This window comes from Cavia porcellus, unplaced genomic scaffold, assembly GCF_034190915.1.
Source record: "Cavia porcellus strain 051 isolate PalLab524CR breed Dunkin Hartley unplaced genomic scaffold, mCavPor4.1 scaffold_22, whole genome shotgun sequence".
NCBI classification, from domain to species: Eukaryota; Metazoa; Chordata; class Mammalia; order Rodentia; family Caviidae; genus Cavia; species Cavia porcellus.
Window position 1 is genome coordinate 14434803 of NW_026947505.1, and position 24431 is coordinate 14459233.

Here is a 24431-nt window from a genome sequence, read left to right on the forward strand (position 1 = left end):
TTGAGGAAGTTGCCTTAGTGCTGCTCCACTGATGCCCTAATTCCCTTTCCTCAACTTTCCCCACAAATCTTATGAAAGCTCTGGTTTCTTTATTGAGTTGTTGATATACAGTGCTTTGGCTTGAGTTTCATGTAGTCTTCTCTAACCTCCAAGTCAAGCTATGTTTCCTCCTCCACATTCTCATAGCTTGCTGTGTTGGCTCTGTCATCCCCATATTACCTTCAGTGTAAATGAGCAGCTTTGACTGCTGTTGTTAAGCCAAAGTCCTTTGAGGGCAGGGTTTGAATTCTGTTCATCTCTGAACCACGAGTCCTCAGAATAGGAATTGGCACATAGTAGGTTCTCAATACATGTTTATTGAGGCTTTCGATACATAGCCACAGTACCCGTAGCAGTTCATCCTCCTGGGACAATGTCTCCTCTGTTCAAGCTAGGTGAGTCCTGGAAAGAGGAGACTTGAGGAACTGTGATGAGATGCTTCATTTCTCCTGGGAACAGCCCAGGGAGACCACAGCTGAGATGATTTTCACTGACAGCTTGTAGAGTTGAAATTTTTATTAAGATAAGCAATAATTTAGTCTATAACAGAAGTTTCTATGTTTTCCTTGATTCCTTCTAGTTAGCTTTGTCATTGCTGACTAAAAGAACATGCTGGTCTGGGAGAAATGCCACACCAGGGTCTCAGATTCCAGTTCCTGGATATTCTCATGTATTTCATGCTATTTTGAGGATCAGTTGAGAAAATGAGTATGTGCTGAATGAATGACTTTCGTTCTTTTTTATTTTTTTTTTATTTTTAGGAGAATAAAATCAAACAACATAAAACAGGAAAAAAAAGGCAGTCAAAACAAAACAATGGAAGTGATACAGGATTTCAAAACAAGACAATAGGAAACCAACACAGGCTGCCATGATGACTCTTGTAATTATTCAGTGTATTGAGTACAAATGTCCTTATTGAACATCCTCATGGAAAGTGGACAGGAAAATGCTCCTGCCAACTCTGGGTGATCCATTGTCCCTTCAAGACCTGTGAAGGTGTAGAACTTGGGCCAAAGCCTAAGGTTCCCCTCCTGCTCCTTGATTCTTCTTGTGGAAAGATTACCTTAGCCTGATTGCTAAGGAGCAAAGCAAAGATAAATCTCCTGGGAGAATAAACCAGCTGGTAAACATCTCAAAACCCAGTGATTCTCAAATACTGTCTTGTGATTAATTACAGTAATTAACTGAAGTTTTATCATAGCTAAATGTGCTATATTCAAATTATAAAATGATCAGTACTGATCTGGAAGTTAAAATGCTCAGCTGAGCATGGAGATCCAGGGAGGCTTGGGGAAATCCCGACTGCATAGAGATGTTCTATTCAAGGTGTTTCGGAGAAATGAGTTGTTTCCAAGTAGAGACATCGGAGCAAAGGCAGACCTGAAAAAGCAAACAAGTTCATGCATTTAGAATTTACAGGCATGGTAACCAAAAACCTCAAGAACAAGCTGTCTACAAAGAAATATGATATCCTTTGGTCAGGCTAGGGGATAGAGAAAGTCTAGACAACTTTTCTTAGAATTTTTTATCTTATTTTCATATAAAAGATGAATATAAAAATTTGCGTATAGGGTCGGAGGAAGAAGAGAAAGACACAACATGGAGCAATAGATACTCTCCTAAGGCTCTGGCACAGAATGGACTTCAGTTTTATAAGTGATGTTTGCATATACCTGCACTTACACACACACACACACACACACACACACACACACACACACACACAGAATACCAGAAGGCACTTTTTACAAGTATACACATTAGATATCTGTATACATAGATTAAAAATATACTGAGAGAAAGAAATAACATTTTAGCACATTCTTTTACTCATTCTCCTCATTTAGTAACATTCCAATTTTATCAAACATTGCAACTTCACATAATTCTTCATGAAAACAGGTCCAAGTCAGAAATGATGAAACTGGAATTAACTACAACTGCCTGCTTCCTCCTCGCCTCCCCTGTCACTCAGATGCTCCCAGAGCAGAGTACCTCTAACTCTCTGAATCAGCAATAACCTCAGTCAGACAGGGAATAACAGACATAGGATTTGGCGGTCCATGACTAAGCAGAACAAAGGCGGCTTCCCTCTAAGATTTGTAAGTGAGAGTGAGAAAATCAGTCATTGAATTAAACCAAAGCAGTGAGTTTTTCAAACTTTATTTTTTAAAGTTTGGAAAAATAGCAATCTTAGTGTATTTTGTTGGAGAGCCCTTCCTCAGAGGCCCAGACATGGATCATTTTGGCAGCTTAAATTCATCATTAGGATTACATCTATTGTTCATATGTCGGTGTCCATTACAGCATCTGAAGAAATATCCTACTCCAGGGAGCACATGCCAATGTATGTAAGGAGAAAGCAGTGAAGGTTTCCCAGTAGAAAAGAATCTTTGCAAGTGATGCCTAGGAATGTTGCCTAAGAATGAACAGGAAAAAAGCTCAGAGCAGAAGAATTAGAGTTAAAGATCTTCCCTGTGACAATCATGCTCAAAGCCTTGTGAAACCAAGCATAAAACATATCATAAATAATGGGATTTAAAGTAGAATTGAAATAACCAATCCAGAGGAAGACATTATACAAACCCTCAAGGGTGGTAAAAGTCATTCTTGGTTGTGCAATAAAAGTCAAAAGCTAAGCAGGAGACCTAAATTTCTACAAAGTGATTTCAGTTAATTTTGTAGCCATTTTACTAAACATTTGTATCTCTAAACATAGTAAAAGAATCATTTCTCAGCCTTTGCGGACTCGAGGGAGAGAGAGCAAGGCCACACCAGCAGGCAAATCCAGTCTGGGAACCAGTGCCATGCGTGGGTGGCCGCCAAAGTAGGAACAGTCAGACCCCAGCTCCTTCTGGCATGCAGACTGGCCAACAAGAAGTACCAACACACACATATACCCCACCCCCGTCCCCATCCCCATAAGCAACCTGCATCTGGATAAACTCAGGCCGTGATGATAGGTGAAATGCAATTGGATGCCTGTGGTGCTTTGGTGTTTCACTGACCTTGCAGATCTAGGGTCAGTGGTCTGATCATTGGTTCAGAGGATAGCAGTACATGGTGTGACATCTAGCGGGGAGTTCCTTCTCATGGTTGCAGCCATTGTTGGTTCCCTATGGCCTTGTTTTGGAAGTCCTATTATCATTTCCAATGTTTTATTGGGTTTTATTCTCTTTATTTTGTTTGATTGTGTTAAATCTGATGGCAGGAGCAACTATTTCAAAGATAGCGAGATATATTATGGTAGCCATTTTGGACTTACTTAAAGCTTGTTTTGAAATGCTTTATTGCATTCTTTTTTTGTTTTTATTGTTCCTGTTTTGGTCTGTTCTGTTTGATTTTCACTATGTCCAAAGTTGTCTGTAGCTATTTTGAAGACATCAAAAGGCCTTATGGTAACTACCGTTGATATTGTAATGTTTTGAAGTCCTGTGTCTTTTATACTGGTTTGTTGTGATTGGTTTTATTGTTTTATCCTCTTTAAAATAAAATGAAAAAATGAAAAAAAGGAATTGTCTGTCTAATAAATTAGGCAAATTTACCTTAATATCACATGTTCATACACAAATATATAGATAAACAAGAAATTTCATGAATGTTGCTATTTAAAGCACTCGACAAGGGCTGAGGGATTAGCACAGTGGTGGAGTGCTTGCCTAGCATGCACAAGGCCCTGAGTTTAATCCTCAGTACAAAAAAAAAAGAAAGAAAAAGTGAAATCACTCAACAATTTAACACTGTTATATTCTTAACCAGGACAAAAAATATTTTATATTCATTTTAAGTTAGACAATAGCGTCACAATGACTATACAATAATTTCAACAAATGAGCCTAAATTTAGATTTACATAAGAGTACAATTGACTAGAGGGAATACTCAGGACTCTCATTCTTTTAACTTCTCTCCTGTTTCTGTATCCTCACCTCCTGCCCCAATTAATTTTCACTGAAAATGAGTTGGTCTTTCTTTGGTTTACTTTGCAAATTCACACAGATTAACTTTGCTAGTTCATTACTATTCTATAGCAAAGTAAACTTCTAGCACAGTAAGCTTTATAGGTAAATTTATCACTCTCACCTGCACTCACATGTTTGAATTTCAATATTATTCCAGTAGTGTCACTCCAGGAGGGCAGCTGAAATCCTCAAAGACCCAACATGTGTTCACTAACCTGCTGTTTTGATGCCACTGTCAATGACCTCCATTGGAACTTGCTCATTGCTTATGAACCGGACTGAGCATCTCTTATTGAGAAGTTCATAAAATTCCTGAGCTCCCTTAACCATTTCCTCCTCAGGGTACCCGGATGTGGAAGAATGGGATGTGTTCAACGCGTTCCTCTGACTCCTGCCACTCATCAGCATCTGCAGATAAGAATCAGATGAGTCACAAGTTCAGCAGTCAATCCATTATAAGGTGGTCACCAGGCAAAGGAAAGTTCCTGAAAATGTCTGTAAGCTTATATAAGCTCAAAGAAGATCAATAATACAAAGAAAAAGAGAAGAGAGGAGAAAGGAAGGCAGGAGGAGGGAACAGAGACAGAGATAAAGAGGAGGAGGAGGAGGACGAAGGGGAAGAAGGAAACAAAAATGAAGTAGATCTACAGAATCCTGACCACTGATCTTGACTATTCTTTAACTCTAGACTTGTTATAAATCCAGAAAAAGCAATCTTTACCTACAAAATGATGAGGCTTTCAAATTTCCCCTAATGGTGGATTAGGTTATTTGAGACAATTCTCTACCTGATGAAAGTCACTCAGATCACCAAATGTGTTTTTGGAAGCTTTCTTTTTTAAACAGTTGAACTGACAAACTAGTAAAAAAATTAACAGATTCAAATTGAAGGGAAAATATAAACCTATAGAGGCAAGCATAGAAGTTACATTTTCCCTGATTGTTTCTGCTAATCCTTATAATTTGAATTTCCATTTTTGTATTTTTGGTGATCAAGGGAAACCAAAATCATAGTTCAGGCCTACACACAATGGGAAAGCTAACAATATGGACCCCGAGACTCTATCCTTCAGAAAAGTAAGAATTATTAAAATGCAAGCCCTCAATGGCCTGTATCATTTTGGTATGTCCTGCCTCAAATTTGAACTTAGAGTAAAGTGGTCTTGGTTGAAAATGCCCCAACTGATTAGCAGAATAAAATGCAAATATACAAATAAACTCAAGTACACTTACTAGCACCAAATGTAATCAGGCACCTAAAGAAACAAAAAATTTTGAACAAGAAGTAGCAGAATCAATAAAAAATATAAAATCAGATGGCTAAAGATTCCAAATACTAGAATTGTTAGGTTCAGAAGATAAAACAATTATGTTATTGTATTCAGAGTGGGAGGAGAAGACAAACACAAATCTATAAGGTACAGGAAAGAATAAAATATGATGAGGAAATAAGAAAAAAAAGGATATTTAGAACTGACCAATAACAGAATTAAGAGTTTAATGGATAAATTTATTAGCAGTAAATTATTTAAAAGAAAAATTAATGAACTGGGTAATAAAAAGAAAATATGAATGAGTTGAAAGATGAAATAGAAAACAGGAAAAAAGGAGCATAGTAAGGATGTCTAATATAATTTTTTCATAATCAAGAGGTAAAAAGGAGAATGTAGCAGAGGCAGTATTTGAATTCACAGTGGACAGCACCAAAATCCAGATCATTAGTAACTACCATGAAAGATTGTACTTGGACAATCTATCCACTGAAATAGTGGATAGATTCCTAAACACATATGAATTACCAAAACTGAACCAAGAAGACAAAAAAAATCTGAACAATACAATAACAGGCAAAAATGAAATTGAAGCAAATAAAACAACAAAACCTTACTAAGAAAAGCCCAGGATCTACAGGATTCACTGCTGAATTCTACAAGACCTTCAGGGACAGTGTAACCCCAGTATGCCTAAACTCATCAGTGAAACTGAAAGGGAAAAAATACCTCCATCTCATCCACAGAGGCAAGAATTACTGTAATTCCAAACTCAAATGTGGACCCAACTAAAAAAGCTAAAGGACAATCTCTTTAATGATCATAAAGGTAAAAAGAAAATCCTTAAGGTACTATCAAATGGAATGCAGCAAATCATCAAAAAGACGATGCAGCATGACCAAGTAGGTTTTATCCCAAGGATGAAAAGATGGTTCAACATCCACAAATCAGTAAACGTAATATATCGTATAAATAGAAGCAAGAACAAAAATTGTATGAATGGACTTGGTGCACATGAGCCGCAGCATGGCAGCGCACCCATCTGACCGCCACAAGCAACATAGTAAAGCTCATAAAGGCATGCGGCATGGGATGGGGGTGAGGGTGGCTATGGGGAGTCCAGGATCTGCAGAGGGGGATGGCAAAGAACTTGTAGAACTGCAAGTCCTGTGAAGGTGAGAAAAGAACTCAGCAGAGTAGAACAGAAGCATTGTGCCAGCCAGCTCTGAAACCATAACAAGGAGGCAGTTCTGGCAGAGAAGAGACAGCTAGCGGCAACTCATCAGGTGCTGGTGGTGCCTTCATATAACAGAATTTCTTTGTCTGAAGCCCCTCACTTGCTTCAGCATAGGAACATGAGAACAGTGCTCCTGCAGAAATGGGAGAACACTCAGTGCTTTATGCTGCTGTGCCTAATTGAAACATTGGTGTTTTTTTTTTTTTTTTTACATCTGCAAAGCCAGGGCATCTGCATACTGTGTTAGACGTGGCTAAAGTGGTTGATACCATCTTATTCCTCTTTGACCCACTAGAAGACTGGGACAGCTCTTGGGATTATCTCTTTTCTGCCTCTGCTCAGGGCCTCCCTACCTATACACTAGCTGTTCAAGGGGTTTCTGACCTCCCACCTAAGAGGCTGGTAGATTCCAGAAAGAAGCTAAGTAAAGTAGTGAAGTATTTTCCTGATGATAAACTCTTCCTGTTAGACATTCAGCAGGAGGCAGGGATGCTGCTTAGGCAGCTGGCTAACCAAAAGCAAAGACATCTTGCTTTTGGAGATTGGCAAGCCTACTTGTTTGCCTATGCTGCGGATTTTGTGCCTAATGAAGAGAATAACTTGGTGGGCACCTTGAAAATCTCAGGCTATGTGCACAGGCAGACTTTGAATATAAATAGCTTGCTGCATATCGCTGGAGATGGTGATTTTCAAAAGAAACAGATTGATACCCCTGTGGACCCTTTCCTTTTAAATCCTAGAGTGATTAACTCTCAGAAGGATCCAGGCATGACAAAGGAGGTTTGTGCTACAGATGCTGTAGCTGATATGAAACACCTTAAGGTCATGACAAAGGCAGACTCTGACAGACAAGAGTCTTTGCAAACAGAAGTTATCCCAGAACCAGTGGAAGGGGAGCAATCCTGGCCCACTGAGGAGGAGCTGAATGAGGCAAATGTCTTGTTGAAGGAAAGTTTCAAGGTGGTAAAGAAGGTTCCCAAAGGAACATCCAGTTACCAAGCTTAGTGGATTTTGGATGAAGGCGGTAAAAGTGGTGGGGAAGGAGATGACTGATGATATAGAACATGAGGATTTTAAGGAAGAGGAATCTCAGTATGAAAGTAGGGAAGAGGAAGAGGTGGAGAAATGTGAAACTATGATGATCTGTATGATGAGAAAATGGATGAAAAGACTGAGGAAAAAATGTTGGAGAAATATAAGTAAGAAAGGGAGGGTCACAAAGAGGGTGGAACAGTAAGCAACAGAGTACACAGCATCTCTGGGAAAAACAGTCCAGACGCTGGAATATAGCATTCTGGAGAAGACAAGAAGGAAGGAAACGGCTCCTCAACCTGTTGAAAGAAACTTAAGTGAGAATTAAAACCCACAGAGAGAATAGAAAAACAAAGAAAGAAAAACATAAACAGAAGAAGGCAGGAGTTGGCAGCACTTTCACCAGAGCTGGAACCACCATGCCAGAAGCACTGCTGGAACTTGGAGACACACAGTCATAGTGAAGCTGGTGGCTGGCAAGCCCAAAGGCCTCTCTGGGGTGACGTGGTAGCAGAGGGGAGCAGCAGACCAGAGAACTTCACCGGCTGGTGGTGAGTGCCTGTTCCCCCCCTGCTTACACTCCAGGAGTTGCTGGGAAAAGCAGCAAACAGCAGAAACCCCTAACCAGTATGCTTTGGGGTAATTATAACCAATACAGGAAGGTCTGGGGACTCCACCACCCACTTGTTTGGGAGAAGACAGGAATACGACAAGAGGAAGAAGCAAAATGCAGTCTCTGGTCTCCAACCCAAGCAGTACTGGTCCAGGAGATGTAAACCTGGAAGAGATTGGGAGCCACACTCCTGCAATTTCTGAAGCAACAGCAACTGAAATAAAGAAACAACTTCAAGAAGCTATTAAAAAACTTAGAACAGAAATACTATTATAGGTTAAAGAAGAAATGAGAAACATAATCAAAGAATTACTAAGCACCTCTATAGAAGACACAGATGGAAGAATAGAGGAGCATAGAAAAAGGAGGGAAACCTTCAATGAAGAATATAAAAAATTTAGAGTACATGAAGCAGATTCAAAGAGATTTTCAGGATATTAAAAATTTTATTGAAAGCTGGCAAAACTGCTTGAAACAAACTAAAGATAGACTACCAAATCTTGAAGACAGGTTTTCAGCTTGCGATCATGAAAGGAAAGATCTCTTAAAAATAACAAGGAATCAGGAAGTAACAATACGAAGCCTAGAAGATGACTAAAGGAACTATAACTTAAGAATAAAAAATGTGAGTGAAGAAGCAAGGGTAAATACAAATGAAATACACAGGCTATTTACAGAAATAATTAAAGAAAACTTCCCAAGCATAGGAAAAGGAAATAATATTCAGATAAATGAGACATGCAGAACTTCAGCCAGCTATAACCAAAATAGATCTACACCCAGACATATAATAATCAAGATCCCAGAAATTCATCACAAGAACAGAATATTAAAAGCTGTCAGAGAAAAGAAACAGATGAGCTATAAAGGAAAACCCATCAGAATCACGACAGACTTCTCAACACAAACCTTCAAATCAAGAAGAGCTTGGAGTGAAGTATTCCAAGTTCTAAAAGAAAATAACCTCCAACCCAGATTGATGTACCCTGAAAAAGTATCTCTCAAAACTAATGGGGAAACAAGATACTTCCATGACAAAGAGGAACTAGAGGAGTTCATGACCCCCAAACCAACCCTACAAAAAATATGGAAGGACATGAGAGAGAGGGAGAGAGAGAGAGAGAGAGAGAGAGAGAGAGAGAGAGAGAGAGAGAAAGACCATGGTTTCAGCAACAGTGGCAGAGGAGGCTCATTGAATGAAGCAGACAGTGGAATGAAGGGGAAAAGTACACAACCAATGGCAGAAAAATAGCATGGCAGAGATGAAGCAGAGAAGGTTAGCCATAATCACTAATATAGATGGCCTTGATTCATTCATAGAAGGAAACAAAGGCAAAGTGAGTCAGGAGATAGGGTCTATCAATATGCTTTATATAAGAAATACATTTAACCCAAAAAGGGGTTTATAGCCTGAAAGTCAAAGATGAGAAAACAATGCTCTATGTGACAAAAAACAAAAACAAAGCGAGGGTAGCTTGCCAATCAGCTGCAGACTGGCTAGAAATCCATGACATTTTTATACAGTGGGAAACTACTCAGCTACAAAGAAAGAAAACCTTGAGGCACTTGTAGACAAGTGGATACAGCTTGAGATCATGCTCAGGGGTAATAATGTTCAGAATCACTTAGGTGAATAGTGGGTTGCCTCCCTAATATAAAACTAAAGGAGTTAGTGGGATCCAAAGTGTACAGTACATCCCATGAAAGTGAAAGGGGAGAAACTGTCTAAAAAGGGAAGGCAGTGGCCATTGTTAATTTATTATCTTAATTTGAAACCCATGCTGTTTTCATTGTTCTGTTTCGTTTGGTTTTATCCTGTTTCAATTTGTCTACTTGTCTTAGATTTGATGGCATGGACAGCTATTCCAAAGATGGCAGAATGTATTATGGTAACCATTTTTTATTTCCTATTGGATTGATATGGAGCCCTGTATTTATTTCACTATTTTGTTTTGACTGATTTTATTCTATTCTGTTTTGTTTGCTAGTATCAGATCTGGTGACAAAGTCAACTACTTTGAAGACAATAAGATACACTGCAATACTCATTCTGGTTGGACTATTATCTTCTTTTGAAGTCCTATAATGTCTCCAATTTTTTGTTTTTATTGGTTTTGTTCTGTACTATTTTGTTCAATTTTATAATGCCTGATGCCAGGCAACTCTTTTGATGATAACAAGAGGCATTATTGTAGCCATTATTGATTTCCTTATATTTGTTTTTAAGTCATGTACTATGTTGATCCTTTTGTGATTGACTCTATTTTGTTTTGTCTCATTTGGTGCTATTATCTTCAAAATTAAAAAAGTGTGGAAAAAAAAGAAAGGGTGGAAGAGATGTTTCCAGAAGAAATGGACACACCCCAGGATGTGCCTGCTAGACTTAGTAAGTCAACAAGTTTAAGTTCAAACAAACATTTATTGCAAACTTCTGTGAGTCAGAACTCTGTCAGTGTGATGGAAAAGAAGAAAAGCACATTGTCCTTGCTCTTAAAGGCTAACATATTACATGGGAAAGTGACATGCTTATGGGAAATGCATACATAATCATGATCTAGACTGGTATAATGTTACAGGACTCTAATGAAAGAGAACTACTAAGGTTAATTTAGCAAATAATTCTTAAAGGAGCTAACATTCAGTTAAGTGTAATCTTTGAAGACTTTGGGGGAATTTGGGCAGAGGAGCAAAAACAGAAGTGTGAAGATATAAAAAAAGATCATATTAGTAGATACATAAAAACTTTTCATAAAATTCACATTCACTCATGATAAAAAGCACTAAAGAATGTAAGCATAGAAGGACCTTATTTCAATCTAATAAAAGGTATTCATGACAAACCAATGGCCAATATCATATTGAATAAAGAATGGTCAAAAGCTTTCCCTCTAAAATCAGAAACAAGACAAAGATGTCCACTATCACAACTCCTATTCAATATAGTATTCATACCATTAATTAGAGCAATCATTCAAGGGAGAAATAAAATGGATATGTAGAAGAAAGAATGAAAGAATTCAAATTATCATTATTTTTAGATTCCATAATTTTTTACATAGAAGATTCAAAAATTTCCACCAAAAAACTCTTAGAACTAATAGTAAAATTCAGCAATATAGCAGGATACAAAAACACACAAAAATCAATAGCATTTCTGTAACCAATAAAGAATCCATTAATAAAGAAATTGGGAGAATAATACCATTTACAATAGCATTAAGAAAAAATAAATACTTAGAAATTAACCTAACCAAGGATGTGAATGACCTCTACAATGAAAACTACAGTATCCAAAAAGGAGATCAAAGAAGGTATTGCAAAATGAAAGGACATTCTCAGATCCTAAATAGGCAGGACCATCATTATCAAAATGGTCATACTTCAAAAACTGGATTGAGAAAGCTACTTTTTTTTTGTCTTTTGGTACAGGGGATCAAACTCACAACCTCACACTTGCCAGGCAGGTGCTTATGCCACTGAGCTAAATCCTGGATTGAATGCAATCCCATAGATTTAAGGAAATCCTAACAACGTTCTTTACAGAATGAGAAAATAATCTAAAAATTCACAGGGAACTGGAAGAGACCTAGAATACTAAAAGAAATCAAGAGCAAAGCAGGAAGCATCACAATCCCAGACTTCAAGTTATATTACAAACCTACAGTGATAAGAAACAACATGATACCAACACAAATCAGACATGTGAATCTATGGAACAGAATAAAGGATACTGAAACAACCCCAGACATATTCAGCCATCTGATGTTTGACAAAGGGTCCAATAATATTTGCTGGAAAAAAGATAGCCAATTTGGCAAATGGTACTGGGAAACTGGCCATCACACACAGCAGTTATTTCTCATCATATACTAAATTAAAATTAAAATAACTCAAATATCTAAATGTTAAAACAGAAACATTTAACCTGCTAGAAGACAAATAAAATTTCTTGACATCATAGGCTAAGGCCAAATGAACAAGAAATGACATCAAGAATCAAAACTTTTTTTTTCAAAAAAGGATTAACAAATGGGATGATGTCAAATTTTAAGACCTTTGCACTGCAAATGAAACAACAAACAGAGTGAAGAAACAACCTACATGATGAGGAAAATATTTTGCTAGCTATACTACTGACAGTATTAATAAGAATATGTAAAGAACTTAAAAATGTTAGATTCCCCCAAATAAAAACCAAGCTGAAAAATGAGCCTCTGAAATAATCATTTCTCAGAAGAAATACAAATGCATGAAAGAAGTTCAACATTAAAGAAATGCAAATTAAAATAATATCAAGATTCTATCTTACTGCAGAAGGCTATCATCAGGAAACCAAATGGTAAGTGCCGGTGAGGCCGCAGGGGAAAAGGAACCCTTCTACACTGTGGTGGGAATGTAAGCTAGGATACTACTATGTGCACTAAAACTAGAGATTCCATTTAACTCAGCTATTCCCCTACTAGGCATCTGTCCATAAGAGTTAAAGACATCAGTGATAATGATATATGTATACTCATGTTTATATAAGCACAATTCATAATAACTACATCTTGGAAAGCACCCTTTAGGTTCATCAATAGAGGAATGAAAAGACAATATGGTCTTGAAACCACAGTTGAGTACAGTGTCACTCAGCTGTAAGAAGGCATACATTTGAGTCATTTGCAGAAAAATGGATTCACTTTGAATACACAATGTCAAATGAACTAAATCAGATATACAGGCTTAAATATTGCATGGTTTATTTTGAATGAGACATTCTAAGTATAAACAAATGAAAAAGCAAATTAAAAGATATATAATGGTTAAGAGGGAGATATATCTTTTGCAAATGGAAAGGGTGTCAAAATATGGAAGAAGTCAGGAGGAGAAGAGGATGTAAAAAGAATTAGTATCTGTCATGTACACGTACCAACTATTCACAATGAATGCATTCATTTTATATATTGCAAAGATTTACTAAGAAAAAAGGAAAAAATAACAACTGGAATTTCCCCAGAACCTACAGATTTAAGAGGCCAGGAAATTCTAAGCAACATTTAAAAAAAGATATACACCTTTTGTAATGAAATATCAAACATTAAAACAACAAGGAAAAATTTACTCTGAAAGAACAAAAATAACTAAACTCTTAACAGCAAGCAAGAATAATTATACTTAATACAAATGGACCAAATACTCCTATTACTAATGAAATACATCTAAAAAATACAAAGAATGAAAATTAGTTCATGCACCACATGAATATATTAATATCAGATGAAAGAGAAATTAAAGTATTCTTGATAATAAGTCATTTTATAATAAAAACATAGTAGAAATACTGAAATTGCACTTATAATAAAGGACCTCAACATAGGCTTCCAAGAAGAAAGCTATAGTTACAAGGGATGATTTTAACACGTCAATGACAGAATAACTTGGAGAAAAAAGCCCCGCAGAATACAGAGGTTATGGTTTATATCTAGATGCCCCCCAAACACTCATGTGTTCATAGGATAGGTTTTGGGGAAGTGACTGGATCATAGGGACATGATACTTAAAAATGGCAAAAATGTGGAGGAACAAAGTGAATCCACAGGCAGGCACTGCAGAAGATAAAAAGGAATGCCTGTCTAGCACACTCATCAAGGACAGGCTCAATTATCTTATAGTGGGAGAATCCCACCAAATAACATTGTAAACTTCCTGAGAGGCTTTACAAACTCAGGAGACCTTACTGTTAACTCCCCAGATGTCTCTTCCCAATATTTTCAGAATTGTTGTCTATGTATCCAAACTTGGGCAACTCTTCCTCTGACAATGTTTTTCAAATCCCTGGATAGACACAGTTTTGAACCACACTACAAAGATTTCAGCAGAAATGATGCTGACTTCAATCAATTAAAATGATTGAAAAGAGAAAAGTACTTGGATGGAGCAACACACACACACACACACACACACACACACACACACACGCACACACACCTTACTTGCCTTAATTTGACCTTGGGCTTCTGTTTGTTGTTGGACTTTATCAACTCCTAGAATCTAGAAGGCAAAAGGTACCAAAAGGAGACCATTGCAAAGAACATACTTTATATCAGAATGAATTGATATGAGTTGGATTTTTACAGGGAACTTTGAATAAGACAAAGAAAGCTTCATTGTGAAGGCTGCCCAGACAGTACAGACTGAAAATGTCATCAGGATCCAATCAGTAGATGGTCAGTTTACATAATTCTACCAAATCTGCCCTTAATTTTTTTTTTCAGTCTGATGGAAATCTGTGCAGAGGACCATGTCACCATAGAAAGCAACACCTACTTAAGTAAATATTATAACATAATATATACCAATAATATTATTATCAGAATCTTTCATGAAAATGCTCAGCAATTGCCATCTTAAAGAAACAAATAGGAAACTGTCAAACCACTACATTTTGTGTGTGTGAGTGGATATGTGTTGGCGGAATCATTATTATATTAACAAACTGTTTCTTTGGAAAAATGCATCTAGTGTTGTGTGTATGGTCCTTATTGACAACTTTCCTAGAACCCAATGTATGACTGCCCAATATGACGTATGTGTCCCCCACCCCCAGATTTGTGGGATACAAGACGACTATTTGCCACTCTCTTCTTTGAGTAGGATCAATTGACTCTGATCCCTCTGATTAGCTGATGTTATGGTTGTAACATCATTTATTGGAGAATTTCAACTTTCAGAAATGGTTAATTTGGGAATTTGTAGCAAAATCTTTCAGTTGAAGAAACAAATTCTTGGAGAGATATATTTTGCAATATTTTCTTCTATGCATGGAAGAGCTAATAACAGCTGAAATCTAGGTAAAGGTTAACACTCATAGAGATACACAAGCACTCAAGTGTTTACAGAATATTTTCCAATTACTAAGAAAAAAGTGAGGCTGAGCCTATATAAAGGATGGTGACGAAAGTCAGACCGGCAATTCACCCCACGCTGGGAGTCTGACACTTCCCATGCTTTAAGATGGGACCCTGAAGGTCTATATTTCCATAGTAACAAATAATTTTGAGTAAAGCAGCCTTGATATGTATTTGCAGCCTAACACAATAACCTCTGAGTGATCTAGGGAACCGCAGGACTTGACCCTGGGTTAAAGTCATTCCAGAATGTTAGTGTCAATTGCTGATAGCACAAAAGTGATTTCCCTGGAAATAAATAACAAATTCTTGTCACCTGTGGGTAGGTTTGTCCTGAGTAGGTCCCCAATGCCTACACAGTAGAGCTACCACTCCTTTAGCCTCTCAGAGGGCAGAAAGTCTCCCTGTTCCTGAGGACTGGAGAATCACAGAGAGCAGGTGGCCTGGATGCCAGGCTGGAAGCCCAGTGAGCTCTGGCAGTAAGACAGAATCAGACGAGCTGAAGGAAACAGAAACTGCAGGGCACTGGGTGAAAACTAAAGGTAGCACTCCTCCCCATCAGCTCTTGAACTCCTGACTTCCCCCAAGACTGCAGCCCAGAGTGGAAAGAAAACAGCTGTTTAAACTCCTGTTTTTCTACCTCCACCCTACAGCAATCAGAGTGCCGATGACAAATTTATTCAAGCTCCAAGAAGTCCAGGTTCCAAAGCAACTGGGTGCCATCGTGACCTGCTTGTCAGAAGAAATCCTTTGCTGGCACATTTGAGGTTCGTTATTGCTGCCAACAGCAATTCATCTTGTTTCATTACTTTAACACACCAAGGGGCCTCTAAATTGCTAATTAAGTTTAGGTGGCTGAGAAATTCTAGGTCACTTCTACCTTTCCCAGCTAATGTGGAGATGTTTTTCCACCTACACTTCTAAATAAATCACATTGGTGTTTTTACAAATCTTTGCAAAGAAATTAAATATTTTCTAATAATGAATAAAGGCAGTTTGGGTCACATCACCCTTGCTCCCTTCCTGCAATTGAGGATGCAGGTGACACAGCTGTCTCCACAGCCAGATGCCAAAAGCGGTGGGGAACAACTTTACGGTTCACCCAGCCCTCAGAGATCCTCTTTGCCAGCTGCCTCAGCACAGAGCTGCTTCTGGCTTGGCCTCTTGCCATTGAGTCCCTAACTGGGTATTGTGTGATTATTTCACTAGCAGCACCGATGTGGGCGGGCCTGAGGAGGCTGGGTTTGCCCTGATGGTCAGGCCTTGAATAGAACAAGGCTATTCTAAAGCTGGTGGGGTTCATCCTTGGCATGATGGAGAATGGTAGGAGCAGCAACAGTTCTGACTTTCCCCACTCCCATTCTTCCCTGAGGTGGGTCATAAAATCTACAAATATTTCAATCTTCCACAAAAGTAGATCATCAGCTCCCCATTCAACAGATGGCCTCCTGATACCCAGAGAAAAGAATATTCTCATGTCTGCAGCAAAAGGGACGCACAGAAGTGTCTCAACAAACAGGCCTGGCAAAGTCTCCCCTGGCTTGTTCATTAGATTATGTCTTCATTTTTCTATCATGTGTCCCAACAGCTGTCCACTGTCTGACAGATCTAGCCAAAAAACACACAAGTGGAAGCATTTCTTTGACATTCTTTGAATTACAAAAGCTGCTGTGCTGTGTTACATTGACATGAAATAAATGTGTGCTTTTCTCCTATTAATCTGCCTTTATTAATGGGTCTTGGCCACAAACTGGGGTGGGTAGAGTAAAAGATACTAGTCTGCCCCTCCAAACAATGAAGTGAAGCTGACAGAGTTTGTCCTCAAACCCCTTCCGTTCTCTGTGTTTATTTTCAGTCTCCCTTCTCAGGAGCCCAGGCAGGCTGGATCTCAAGGACAATATCTTCCTTCAAGTTCTTTCCCTTTCCTAGTCCCTCAGCTACGCTTACTTTATGCTGAAACTTCCAGGTCTTTGAGTGGGGGTGGGGTCTTCACTTGTCAACCTTCTATTTATTTTTTTATTTTTTATTTTTTTGTCTTTTTCATTTTTATGGGTACCGGGGATTGAACTCACGACCGCCTGCTTGCAAGGCAGGTGCTTATGCCACTGAGCTAGATCCCCAGCCCCTTCGCCAACCTTTTAAATCAGCCACATAAAAGCACTAGCGGGTAGGTATGTCAAAGCATGGGGAAACGCTAAGACAGAGTTGAGCGTCTTGCTCCTGATAATAAAGAACCGTGCTGGTCAAGCTCAGAGCCTCAGCAGGGCAGAATCTGATCTTGAAATTTTTTGGCAGTGGTGGGCTGGCAAATCAGTGCTTTGGGGGAGGAAGAGCACTTACCAATATCCATGAGAAGAAATATTGAATCCCATCATGGCCTAACTGCAAGCTACTGAAGATTTAACAAACGGCCCAGTAACACCTAAATATTTAATGAATGTTCCTTGTCAGCCCTAGAGACCAGCTCTCATACACTATTTTTTCAGAACCCTGAGGCTAAGGGACTGAGGGACTCTCAGAGGTGCAAGTGATTAACATCATTGGTAGGAGCAGTGTCAGTTGAGGCAGCTGTAGATCGGCTGGCAGTCAGAGGAGGAGGTATTGCAGTGAGTGTATCCTTGGTTGGCTGATTTCCAGAAGGAAGAGAATGACACTGATTAGTTCGTTAAACTCCCACTAAACTGACTTGTCAATAAGACACTGAATAGGCTTGCAACTAGTTTTGATGGGTATTTGTTAGCAGGATACATACATGGAAATTTCTCTTCTCCCAAGTTTTCAGAAACATTTTAATTCTCAGGTAGTACACTAGATAAAAATTTTAACACAGGCCTTCTTATCAAAGACTGGATAAGATAAGATGATCAGAATTCCATTTATAATTATAGTATTTGAATGGCCAATAGAAAAAATCCGGCACCAACAATAAAATGAACACAGCCTTATAAGCTATGTCTCCTATATCTAAGTAAAGAATTTTTGTGTAAGATTTTCAGTTCATTTTAGAGCGATAACCTCAGGTTTATCCTTTAAGATAAACTTCAGCTACTTCTTAGACCTCTGTTCCAGATACACGAGGAACTGACAGTCTTAAAACGACATTGTGTTTGGCTTATCATCAGAAGGTCCTCATCCTTTATCTTACAAGCTTGTCCACACCATGCTCTTCTACCTTCCGTCCTCAGCACAGGCTACACACAGCCTGAATCCTCACCTATGAACACAGTGTGGATTCTTTGAGAATCGGAGCTAGAGCAGTTTGTATTGATACTCGTGTCTTCCTTAATTTGCACTAGGATGTCCTAGAATACTATTTTACTGTTTGTAGCTCATTGTTTTATTCAAAATGGTTTGAACCTGCTATTTGTATTCATCAAAATCATCTCCATGCTTCCTCAGTACTGGAATCTTTTTTCTTCTCTGAATATCCCTGTGCTCAAAACCCTCTGAACATGGACTTAGATTGCATCCAAAGCTGTGGTCAAGAACAGGTACACAGGCAGCAGAGATCCTGGTTTTAAAAATGGTCCTCACTGATCTGTGTGACTTTATCATTTACTGCTTATGTAAACAATAAAAAGTGAAAGAAAATTTCCATGAAGTGGGTAATGTGAGAGAGAAAGCTGAGGAGAGAACCTGGAGGCCCCTGTGGACAAGAGGCATGTGATGGAGGGATGTGCTGTAGAAAGGAGAAGCCATGAGCAGAGAGGCCCAGGGATAATAATAATAAGAAGTCCTTACACAACACTGACTGAAGCCAGTTATGGTCACATTTTGTGCAATATCATTTAAATTTCATGATAATACACTGAGGTCAGCATTATTATTATCCCGTATAAGGAAACTGAGGCTCAAATAGGGTAAGTTACCTGGCCAAGACAGGAGAAGCAGGAATCAGGTAGTCTGGCTCTGGGGTCCAGGCACATGCTTGTTTGCAAAATAGCCTCTCCCGCAGGACAGTGAGCCAAATGGAGTAGGCAGGAGAAGAGGCAAGGCTACAAACCTCTAGAGGTGGTATGCGTGGAGGGTCTGCAGGTCCAGGAGGCTGGAGGACACTGGAGGGCTTGATGAGGCTGGAAGAAGGCAGGGACTGGGCCAGAGTCTGGTTGGGAACACAGAGCCATATTGTGTAGGATATTGTGTAGCCCAAGAATGGAATGTATTTAACTCACACGGGGAGGGCTTTTACATTAACAGACCAAGGCTTGTTAAAAGCGAAGCTCCTTTGCAGATGTGTCCTGTGCCCATTTTTAGGAAATCAGCCTGCTTCTGTCACACGTCTACACCCACCAAAGTCTCAGTGCTCCGACAGACCGGGTGCAGCATTTTGAGTCATTTCTTGTGGCTATAATTTGAGGGGAAAACCTTTTTTTTTTTATTAGTACCGGGGATCAAACTTAGGACTGCCTGCTTGCAAGGCAGGTGCTTATGCCTCTGAGCTAAATCCCCAGCCCCTGAGGGAAAAATCTTTATGGGGAAGGTAGCCTTAGCCAGATTATTTTGAGAATATAATTCAAGGACAGTTAAGGAAATTGACAAGTTGTCAACTCATAATCTCTAGGCATTAAATGAAAAATCAGGAAACTGGGGTTCACACTGCACTCATCACGTTATGAAATGTTTCTGTATGATGAAGTCTTTAAAGGTCAGACATGGTCAGATTGTTTCAGAATTTATTTGATTCTAACTGCTAAGGATTATTTTTAGGCGGCGAATCGGTGAAGTGGAAGCAAAATTAGAGAAAATGGCGTGCTCATTTAAAAACCAGGCAAGGAATAGAGTGCGCTGTGGTGACAGCATCCGTTAATCCCCCACACAGGAGTCATGGAGGGCTGCAGCCCCGGTGACTGGTCCCTCAACCTGCGTCTTGCCTTGTTCTCTTGCAGCTTGCTACTGAGAAGAAAAAAGCCCATGAGAACTGGGTAAGAGCCTCCTCGCCTCGCCTCGCCTTGCATCGCCCTCTCCAGCTTCACTCAGCCACTGTGCTGAGCTGGCCTCTCTGTCTCCACAGCTCAAAGCCTGAAATGTAGAGCGCCTGGTGGCAGATGAGAAGCGGCAGGCCGCCAACCTGCGGCAGAGGTTAGCAGCGCGTGGCGCGATGCGATGCGTGGCGCCCACGTTTTAGACCACTCAGGGTGGCTATGGTCACCCCCAGCCCTACTGTGTCTGTGTGCAGGCTGGTGGGAATTACCCAGAAGCTGGATATGCTTAAAGAGGAGCCTGGGATCATCAAGCGGATGCCAGACTGTCCTGGAGTGCAGGACGCGCCCCACAGAGGTGGGCACTCTGTCCTTCTGACTGGGACTCAGGGAACTTAGCCACGGCAGAGAACGGCTAACCAGCGCGTGTGTTGTCTCCTCAGGTCCCCTGAGCCAGAAGGGCTCCTTGGGCCGGTCCCCTGTGAGTGGTGGTGAGTGCTCCCTGCCCCCAGGCGCAGAGCCTCCTGGATGGCTGCCCTCTGGGAGCCTGAACTTTGCATGCTGCGACATCCCCAGAGCCGACTTCGGTGAGCCTCTCCGGGGCCTCCAGTCCTGGACTCTGGGACACCATGCTGCCTTGCCCCGGGCATGGTTCCCTGAGCTCTGGTACAGAGCCCGGGCAGTCCCGGCTTGGGTTTCCACTTAGCCCTGGGCCCTGTGCAGGCCCACCCCCACTGCAGTGCAGGAGCAGGGTCCTGGGATCAGTCGTGCACCCCATCACTACCAACCCTCTCTGGCTGTGGCATGGCAGAGGCTGCAGTGTCGCCCTCTCCCTCTCTGCACAGTGTTCAATGACTGGGCGCACTTTTGTCACCACTGACCTCCTGGCCACCCGGAACGGCTCCTGAGCTAGGCAGGTCTGAATGTTACTGGTTCTGTGTGCTGCTCCCAAACCATGTGGCCGCTGTGTGCGGGCTCAGTCTTCCAAGACCCTGTTTTCCTCCTCCACAGCCTGAGACCTAAAGCAGCCTCCGCCTCTGGCTTGGGCTGCCACAGTGCAGCTTTCCCAGCTCCCCAGGTCCATGAAGTGCTGACCAGGTGAAGCCCGCACAGGCTCACAGGCCTCCTTCGACCCCCACTACCCCCAACCCCACCCCCACTTCACGCCTGCTCAGTGAGCCTGGTACCTCTGGCTCCACGCAAGGGCTCCCTGGCCTCCTGCCTCCCACAGGCCTTGCAGCTGCCTGTCAGAGGCAGCCATGCCTCTGCTCCCTCCAGGGACAGTCCTCGGGGCTCTGCAGTGTTCCCCAGGGCACTTCCGAGGGCGTGCCCGAGGCCTCTTCCGTTCCTCGTCATCCTCATCCTCATCCCCGTCCTCCTCCTCGTCCTGGGAAAGTCCTCTGAGTGCCTTCTCTGCCCCCAGATCCCGGCCCTGGCCCATGGCCAACAGCAGCTCCCGCGGCTCCTCCCCAGCAAAGGACATGGACAACGCCAAGGTGGGCCTGGAGCCCGTGCCTCGGCCCGAGCTGCTCCATGTGCCTTCGGTTTCCACTCTGTTCTCCAGCTGGCCTGGGCGTGGCGACCCCGCGGACTAGGTCACCATCTGACTGGGCCTTCACTAAGGCTCGGGCCGTGTGCTGAGTGCTGGAGCACAGCACACCTCACGCCCCTGCCTTGAGTGTTTGGTCAAGCTGGACTTGACCTCACAGTACCCAGAGCCCACCTGCAGTTCCCTAGCAGTCCTCCCCCCTCAGCCTCCCGAGTGCGGGATGACCGGTGTGCATCGCCACACTCGCGTGTTCTTGATTTTTGGGAGCAGCTGTTGGGGTCCTCAGGGTCTGTGCTAGGCAGACCCCTTGCAATGATCGGGATGAGGTGGGCGTGGGCTCTTGTGGGAGTGGGAAGCCGGTTCCAGGGCCCCCTGAATCCGACCCCGGGCGGCCCAGGCTGCTGTGCCTCCTGGTCCTGAGGCTGCTGCCTTGGCAGACTTCGCACCGCATGGGGCCGCCTGCAATGGTCAGAGCTCCATGGACTGCCTTCCAAGCAGCCCAGGCACAGGTGCCTCCTCCAGCCCCTCCCTGTGCAGTGTCAACTGGCCTAGGCAGCTTCCTGTTCCCCCAGCTACCCCGGGACCCTGGGAGCCCTGGTGTCGCCCCTGTTGTGCCCAGGGCCACGCTCATGCTGGCAAGAGTGCAGTGAGCTGGTGCAGCGCCCCGCTGGCATCTCTGGAGCTCCTCTCTGCATGCAAGTGGTGACAGTGTGGTGACCATGCTCGCTGCCTGGCATGCTGCTCAAGAGGGGCCCGCAGGGTCCGGGGATCCCTTGACTCCTCTCGGGACGGGCACCCGGTGTCACTGCCGAGGTCGAAACTGGGCCTGCTTTTGTTCGCAGGTGAGCATGGCCGTGAAGAGGCCCCCAGCCCATCCAGGGCCCCCGTTCCTGGGAGGCCCCATGCCGCCCCACATAGGCTATGGGTCGCCTCCGCCACCACTGCTCTGCAGGCCCTTCGGGCCTCGGCCGATGCCTCCTAGGCCACCGCCACCATTCGGTACGGTAGGACACTTGGGCCGGCACCACCGCCTACCCTGTCCTCTCGCCTACCCTGTCCTCTCTCCTCTCCTGTCCTGATCGGCAGCTGCAGCCCACCAGACTCGAAGCATGAGGCCCAGCACTCTGAGCCCAGTGCAGCCTCCACAGCTGCTTGGACCAGAAGGGCCCTTCCGGCAGAGCCCAAGTGCCAGTCTCACAGGGGTGGTCACCCGGGACGCCACAGGCGGCTGGCACTGGGAGAAGGGAGGGTCAGGCTGTGGTTGAGCCTTACTGAGCCTCAGTTTTCCTTATCTGTGAAGTCCAGTGCATCACTCCACTTCCTGGCGCAGGGGAAGGGAAACCCTTTCAGCAGACCTGGGCTGCTCCTCAGGACGTGTACACATGTCCCTCTTGCTTTCCAGTTGCACGCATGGGCCCACCACTGGGCTTAAGAGACTATGCGACCGGCGTGCTGCCCGGACGCCCCGACCTGCCTCTACATCCCCGCGAGTTCTTGCCAGGACCTGTGCCATTCAGGCCTCCAGGCCCTCTCTGCGACCGAGCGCATTTCATTTCGGATCCGCGAATGCCACCACCACCCGCTGGACTCCAAGACTACCTACCACTGCCTGCCAGGCCCCAGGCCTACCCACCACCATGTGCCGGGCCTCAGGACTATGCACCGACGCCTGCCAGGTCCCAGGAGTACCAACTGCCACGAGTTGGGCCCCAGGACAACCCACAACCCCGTGCCGGGCCCCAAGAATACCCACCACTATGTGCCAGGCCCCAGGACTACCCACCACCACATGCCTGGCCCCAGGACTACCGACCACCACGTGCCGGGCCCCAGGACTACCCATCACCACCAGCTGGGCCGCAGGAATGGCAACCACCATGTGCCGGGCCCCAGGACTACCTGCCACCTCCTACCAGGCCCCAACATTAACCACCGCCACCTGCTGGGCCCCAGGACTACCCACCACCACCTGCTGGGCCCCAAACTACCCACCGACACCTGCCAGGCCCCAGGACTGCCTACTGCCACCTGCTGGGCCCCAGGACGACCCACCAGCACCTGCCGGGCTCAAGGGCTACCCATGACCATCTGCTGGGCCCAAGACAACCCACCGCCACCTGCCGGGGCCGAAGACTAGCCACCACCGCCTGCCAGGCCCTAGGACTAGCCACAGCCACCTGCCGAGCCCAACTGTCCAAAACTGCCTGCCCAGCCCCAGGACTACCCACCACCGCAAGCCGGGCCCCAGGAATACCCACCACCATCTGCCAGGCTCCAGGACTACCCACTGCTGCATGCTGGGCCCCAGCACTAGTCCTGGGGCCAGGCAGGCGGTTGTGGACAATCCTGGGGCCTGGCAGGTGCCTGTGGCTAGTCCTGGGGCCCTGCAGGTGGCGGTGGCAGGCGGCAGTGGCTAGTCTTGGGGCCTGGCAGGCGACAGTTGGTAGTCCTTTGGTCCCGCAGGTGACAGTGGCTAGTCCTGGGCCCCGGCAGGCGGTGGTGTGTAGTCCTGGGGCCCGGCAGGTGGTGGTGGGGAGTCCTGGTGCCCAGCAGGCGGCAGTGGGCGGTTCTGCAGCCTGGCAGGTGGCTGTGGCTAGTCCTAGGGCCTGGCAGGGGGTGGTGGTTAGTCTTCGGCCCCTGCAGGTGGCGGTGGGTTGTCTTATGAACTGGCAGGCGGTGGTGTGTTGTCCTGGGGCCTGGCAGTTGGCAGTGGGTAGTTCTGGGGTCCAGCATGGGGCAGTGGGTAGGCCTGGAGCCAGGCAGAAGGCAGTGGGTAGTCCTGGAGCCCGGCAGATGGCAGTCGGTATTCCTGGGGCCCGGCATGCAGTGGTGGGTAGTCCTGGGGCCGGGCAGGCAGTTTTGGACAATTGGGGCCCGGCAGGTGGCTGTGGCTAGTCCTAGGGCCTGGCAGGCGGTG

General features: G+C 43.6%; 1 pseudogene; it reads left to right on the forward strand.

Annotated features, from left to right (window-relative positions):
* The first annotated feature begins 6300 nt into the window (after positions 1-6300).
* Positions 6301-21560, forward strand: LOC134472155 (pre-rRNA-processing protein TSR1 homolog; annotated as a pseudogene).
* Positions 21561-24431: the final 2871 nt, after the last annotated feature.